This window comes from Schistocerca gregaria, chromosome 7, assembly GCF_023897955.1.
Source record: "Schistocerca gregaria isolate iqSchGreg1 chromosome 7, iqSchGreg1.2, whole genome shotgun sequence".
Classification (NCBI taxonomy): Eukaryota; Metazoa; Arthropoda; class Insecta; order Orthoptera; family Acrididae; genus Schistocerca; species Schistocerca gregaria.
The window spans coordinates 5,942,043-5,948,328 of NC_064926.1; the positions used below are offsets into that span (position 1 = coordinate 5,942,043).

A 6,286-nucleotide genomic window follows, 5' to 3' on the forward strand; every position below is an offset into this window, starting at 1 on the left:
CGTCGGAAAGTAACTCGTTCGGCTTTTGATTCACATAAAGTATGTGTGTTAATTTTGACGCCACTAGCTCTGCATGCTGTCATGCAATTTCTTTACCACTCAGAAATGATTATGACATAAAAGTGAAGTACGTGACGAGTGTGACGTTAGGAAAACATTAGGCAGCATGGAGAGATTCTGTATGGGACCACCCAACCCAAACGAGTACTGTGTGACGTGCTATCCGGCAGGTATTCACCGAGGTAGCCGGCTAGCTCAGTCGGTAGAGCGTCAGACTCTTAATCCTAGGGTCGTGGGTTCGAGCCACACGCTGGGCGGAGCGGAATTTTGTTCTGCTGCAGATGTAAATTACCGTTTTTCTGATTAAGGAGATGTAATGGAAATAGCAACTTTAAACTTTGCCTATGTCTCTGTCAGTCACAAGGAAACTGTATTTGAATGTGAAGGTGATTTTGTAGACATGTGTGGAAGACATGTTCTGAAATGCAAGTGTTGTTGTTTGGAGAGCACATCGGTTACGTGTCAGATGTGTAGCCAAGCAGTAATGGGTCGCCATAGCTGCAAATATTAGCCGGTAATATGAAGTGTTGTCAGCTGAAGTCTGATGATGCAGACGACCGTAAGGACGAAGTACCCAAGAGACCCCTAGGCCGCGCCTCTTTACCTCAGTGGTAGAGCACTGCTCTAATAAACCAGGCATCGGACGTTCCTTCCACACAGGAGAAAGATGAATTTTGGAAATCAGTTGCGCGTCGTGGCCGTATAGCAAACAGTATCTGTGATGACGAACAATTAGCGACAGGCGTTTGTTTTAAGAATTACTCTCAGATGTGATTAAGGCGAATGGCGCAGATAAAGCATTTGCCAAAGCGGTACAGCGTAAAGCGGGACGAGGCAGTCTGAATTACATTTTATAGATGTATTTCTCACATATCTCAGAGCCTCTCGCGGTCGTCGTCGTCGTCGTCGTCGTCGTCGTCGTCGTCGTCGTCGTCGTCGTCGTCGTCGTCGCCGCCGCCGCCGCTTCTGCAGAAGTAGCAAATGGCCATCGTAGCAAATGTTCGAGGGACGCCCTGCCTTTGATTCCGAATGCACAAAGTGTCTGGTCTTGTTTCTCGGTCTATATTTGGTCGGTCTCGTAAGAGGTTGAATGTAACGAATGGGTGGGAAAGAGCAAGGGGCAGCGGCTGTGTAAAACGAAAACACAAATCCTCAGGGGTGTGAGCGTTTCGAGATGAGTCGTATACATGATATGGTTGATCGTCAGTGACCATGTGGCCTAATGGATAAGGCGTCGGACTTCGGATCTGATGATTACAGGTTCGAATGTTGTCACGCTCGTTTTTTTCCAGTTCTGAAAAAGAAACATACCGTTTTAATGTAGCAATTGAGCAGTACGAAACCGTCTCAATTTTGCTGTTGACCATTTTTTGCTTGGAAATGCTCTTGAGCTTGAAACACACACAACAATACCGATGTTAACTAGCGAAATGGTCGGCAGAGTGCCGACACCGCGAGTTTTGACTGGCACTTGCACATCTAAAACAACGTCGGAAAGTAACTCGTTCGGCTTTTGAGTCACATAAAGTATGTGTGTTAATTTTGACGCTACTAGCTCTGCATGCTGTCATGCAATTTCTTTACCTCTCAGAAATGATTATGACATAAAAGTGAAGTACGTGACGAGTGTGACGTTAGGAAAACATTAGGCAGCATGGAGAGATTCTGTATGGGACCATCCAACCCAAACGAGTACTGTGTGACGTGCTATCCGGCAGGTATTCACCGAGGTAGCCGGCTAGCTCAGTCGGTAGAGCGTCAGACTCTTAATTCTAGGGTCGTGGGTTCGTGCCACACGCTGGGCGGAGCGGAATTTTGTTCTGCTGCAGATGTAAATTACCGTTTTCCTGATTAAGGAGATATAATGGAAATAGCAACTTTAAACTTTGCCTACGTCTCTGTCAGTCACAAGGAAACTGTATTTGAATGTGAAGGTGATTTTGTAGGCATGTGTGGAAGACATGTTCTGAAATGCAAGTGTTGTTGTTTGGAGAGCACATAGGTTACGTGTCAGATGTGTAGCCAAGCAGTAATGGGTCGCCATAGCTGCAAATATTAGCCGGTAGTATGAAGTGTTGTCAGCTGAAGTCTGATGATGCAGACGACCGTAAGGACGAAGTACCCAAGTGTACCGCTAGGGCGCGCCTCTTTAGCTCAGTGGTAGAGCACTGCTCTAATAAACCAGGCATCGGACGTTCCATCCACACAGGAGAAAGATAAATTTTGGAAATCAGTTGCGCGTCGTGGCCGTATAGCAAACAGTATCTGTGATGACGGACAATTAGCGACAGGCGTTTTTTTTAAGAATTACTCTCAGATGTGATTAAGGCGAATGGCGCAGATAAAGCATTTGCCAAAGCGGTACAGCATAAAGTGGGACGAAGCAGTCTGAATTACATTTTATAGATGTATTTCTCACATATCTCAGAGCCACTCGCGGTCGTCGTCGTCGTCGTCGTCGTTGCCGCCGCCGCTTCTGCAGAAGTAGCAAATGGCCATCGTAGCAAATGCGGCGAGGGACGCCCTGCCTTCGATTCCGAATGCACAAAGTGTGTGGTCTTGTTTCTCGGTCTATATTTGGTCGGTCTCGTAAGAGGTTGAATGTAACGAATGGGTGGGAAAGAGCAAGGGGCAGCGGCTGTGTAAAACGAAAACACAAATCCTCAGGGGTGTGAGCGTTTCGAGATGAGTCGTATACATGATATGGTTGGCCGTCAGTGACCATGTGGCCTAATGGATAAGGCGTCGGACTTCGGATCTGATGATTACAGGTTCGAATGTTGTCACGCTCGTTTTTTTCCAGTTCTGAAAAAGAAACATACCGTTTTAATGTAGCAATTGAGCAGTACGAAACCGTCTGAATGTTGCTGTTGACCATTTTTTGCTTGGAAATGGTCTTGAGCTTGAAACACACACAACAAGACCGGTGTTAACTAGCGAAATGGTCGGCAGAGTGCCGACACCGCGAGTTTTGACTGGCACTTGCACATCTAAAACAACGTCGGAAAGTAACTCGTTCGGCTTTTGATTCACATAAAGTATGTGTGTTAATTTTGACGCCACTAGCTCTGCATGCTGTCATGCAATTTCTTTACCACTCAGAAATGATTATGACATAAAAGTGAAGTACGTGACGAGTGTGACGTTAGGAAAACATTAGGCAGCATGGAGAGATTCTGTATGGGACCACCCAACCCAAACGAGTACTGTGTGACGTGCTATCCGGCAGGTATTCACCGAGGTAGCCGGCTAGCTCAGTCGGTAGAGCGTCAGACTCTTAATCCTAGGGTCGTGGGTTCGAGCCACACGCTGGGCGGAGCGGAATTTTGTTCCGCTGCAGATGTAAATTACCGTTTTTCTGATTAAGGAGATGTAATGGAAATAGCAACTTTAAACTTTGCCTACGTCTCTGTCAGTCACAAGGAAACTGTATTTGAATGTGAAGGTGATTTTGTAGACATGTGTGGAAGACATGTTCTGAAATGCAAGTGTTGTTGTTTGGAGAGCACATCGGTTACGTGTCAGATGTGTAGCCAAGCAGTAATGGGTCGCCATAGCTGCAAATATTAGCCGGTAATATGAAGTGTTGTCAGCTGAAGTCTGATGATGCAGACGACCGTAAGGACGAAGTACCCAAGAGACCCCTAGGCCGCGCCTCTTTACCTCAGTGGTAGAGCACTGCTCTAATAAACCAGGCATCGGACGTTCCTTCCACACAGGAGAAAGATGAATTTTGGAAATCAGTTGCGCGTCGTGGCCGTATAGCAAACAGTATCTGTGATGACGAACAATTAGCGACAGGCGTTTTTTTTAAGAATTACTCTCAGATGTGATTAAGGCGAATGGCGCAGATAAAGCATTTGCCAAAGCGGTACAGCGTAAAGCGGGACGAGGCAGTCTGAATTACATTTTATAGATGTATTTCTCACATATCTCAGAGCCTCTCGCGGTCGTCGTCGTCGCCGCCGCCGCTTCTGCAGAAGTAGCAAATGGCCATCGTAGCAAATGTTCGAGGGACGCCCTGCCTTTGATTCCGAATGCACAAAGTGTCTGGTCTTGTTTCTCGGTCTATATTTGGTCGGTCTCGTAAGAGGTTGAATGTAACGAATGGGTGGGAAAGAGCAAGGGGCAGCGGCTGTGTAAAACGAAAACACAAATCCTCAGGGGTGTGAGCGTTTCGAGATGAGTCGTATACATGATATGGTTGATCGTCAGTGACCATGTGGCCTAATGGATAAGGCGTCGGACTTCGGATCTGATGATTACAGGTTCGAATGTTGTCACGCTCGTTTTTTTCCAGTTCTGAAAAAGAAACATACCGTTTTAATGTAGCAATTGAGCAGTACGAAACCGTCTCAATTTTGCTGTTGACCATTTTTTGCTTGGAAATGCTCTTGAGCTTGAAACACACACAACAATACCGATGTTAACTAGCGAAATGGTCGGCAGAGTGCCGACACCGCGAGTTTTGACTGGCACTTGCACATCTAAAACAACGTCGGAAAGTAACTCGTTCGGCTTTTGAGTCACATAAAGTATGTGTGTTAATTTTGACGCTACTAGCTCTGCATGCTGTCATGCAATTTCTTTACCTCTCAGAAATGATTATGACATAAAAGTGAAGTACGTGATGAGTGTGACGTTAGGAAAACATTAGGCAGCATGGAGAGATTCTGTATGGGACCACCCAACCCAAACGAGTACTGTGTGACGTGCTATCCGGCAGGTATTCACCGAGGTAGCCGGCTAGCTCAGTCGGTAGAGCGTCAGACTCTTAATTCTAGAGTCGTGGGTTCGAGCCACACGCTGGGCGGAGTGGAATTTTGTTCTGCTGCAGATGTAAATTACCGTTTTTCTGATTAAGGAGATGTAATGGAAATAGCAACTTTAAACTTTGCCTACGTCTCTGTCAGTCACAAGGAAACTGTATTTGAATGTGAAGGTGATTTTGTAGGCATGTGTGGAAGACATGTTCTGAAATGCAAGTGTTGTTGTTTGGAGAGCACATAGGTTACGTGTCAGATGTGTAGCCAAGCAGTAATGGGTCGCCATAGCTGCAAATATTAGCCGGTAGTATGAAGTGTTGTCAGCTGAAGTCTGATGATGCAGACGACCGTAAGGACGAAGTACCCAAGTGTACCGCTAGGGCGCGCCTCTTTAGCTCAGTGGTAGAGCACTGCTCTAATAAACCAGGCATCGGACGTTCCATCCACACAGGAGAAAGATAAATTTTGGAAATCAGTTGCGCGTCGTGGCCGTATAGCAAACAGTATCTGTGATGACGGACAATTAGCGACAGGCGTTTTTTTTAAGAATTACTCTCAGATGTGATTAAGGCGAATGGCGCAGATAAAGCATTTGCCAAAGCGGTACAGCATAAAGTGGGACGAGGCAGTCTGAATTACATTTTATAGATGTATTTCTCACATATCTCAGAGCCACTCGCGGTCGTCGTCGTCGTCGTCGTCGTCGTCGTCGTTGCCGCCGCCGCTTCTGCAGAAGTAGCAAATGGCCATCGTAGCAAATGCGGCGAGGGACGCCCTGCCTTCGATTCCGAATGCACAAAGTGTGTGGTCTTGTTTCTCAGTCTATATTTGGTCGGTCTCGTAAGAGGTTGAATGTAACGAATGGGTGGGAAAGAGCAAGGGGCAGCGGCTGTGTAAAACGAAAACACAAATCCTCAGGGGTGTGAGCGTTTCGAGATGAGTCGTATACATGATATGGTTGGTCGTCAGTGACCATGTGGCCTAATGGATAAGGCGTCGGACTTCGGATCTGATGATTACAGGTTCGAATGTTGTCACGCTCGTTTTTTTCCAGTTCTGAAAAAGAAACATACCGTTTTAATGTAGCAATTGAGCAGTACGAAACCGTCTGAATGTTGCTGTTGACCATTTTTTGCTTGGTAATGCTCTTGAGCTTGAAACACACACAACAAGACCGGTGTTAACTAGCGAAATGGTCGGCAGAGTGCCGACACCGCGAGTTTTGACTGGCACTTGCACATCTAAAAACACGTTGGAAAGTAACTCGTTCGGCTTTTGAGTCACATAAAGTATGTGTGTTAATTTTGACGCCACTAGCTCTGCATGCTGTCATGCAATTTCTTTACCTCTCAGAAATGATTATGACATAAAAGTGAAGTACGTGACGAGTGTGACGTTAGGAAAACATTAGGCAGCATGGAGAGATTCTGTATGGGACCACCCAACCCAAACGAGTACTG

The 6,286-nt window shown here is 46.2% G+C and overlaps 2 non-coding genes across 2 annotated transcripts; both read left to right on the forward strand.

Moving 5' to 3' along the window:
- Positions 1-244: 244 nt before the first annotated feature.
- Positions 245-317, forward strand: Trnak-cuu (transfer RNA lysine (anticodon CUU)). The gene has a single exon. It is a non-coding gene; the product is annotated as a tRNA-Lys (tRNA).
- A 2,986-nt stretch (positions 318-3,303) lies between these two features.
- Positions 3,304-3,376, forward strand: Trnak-cuu (transfer RNA lysine (anticodon CUU)). Its single transcript has one exon. It is a non-coding gene; the product is annotated as a tRNA-Lys (tRNA).
- Positions 3,377-6,286: the final 2,910 nt, after the last annotated feature.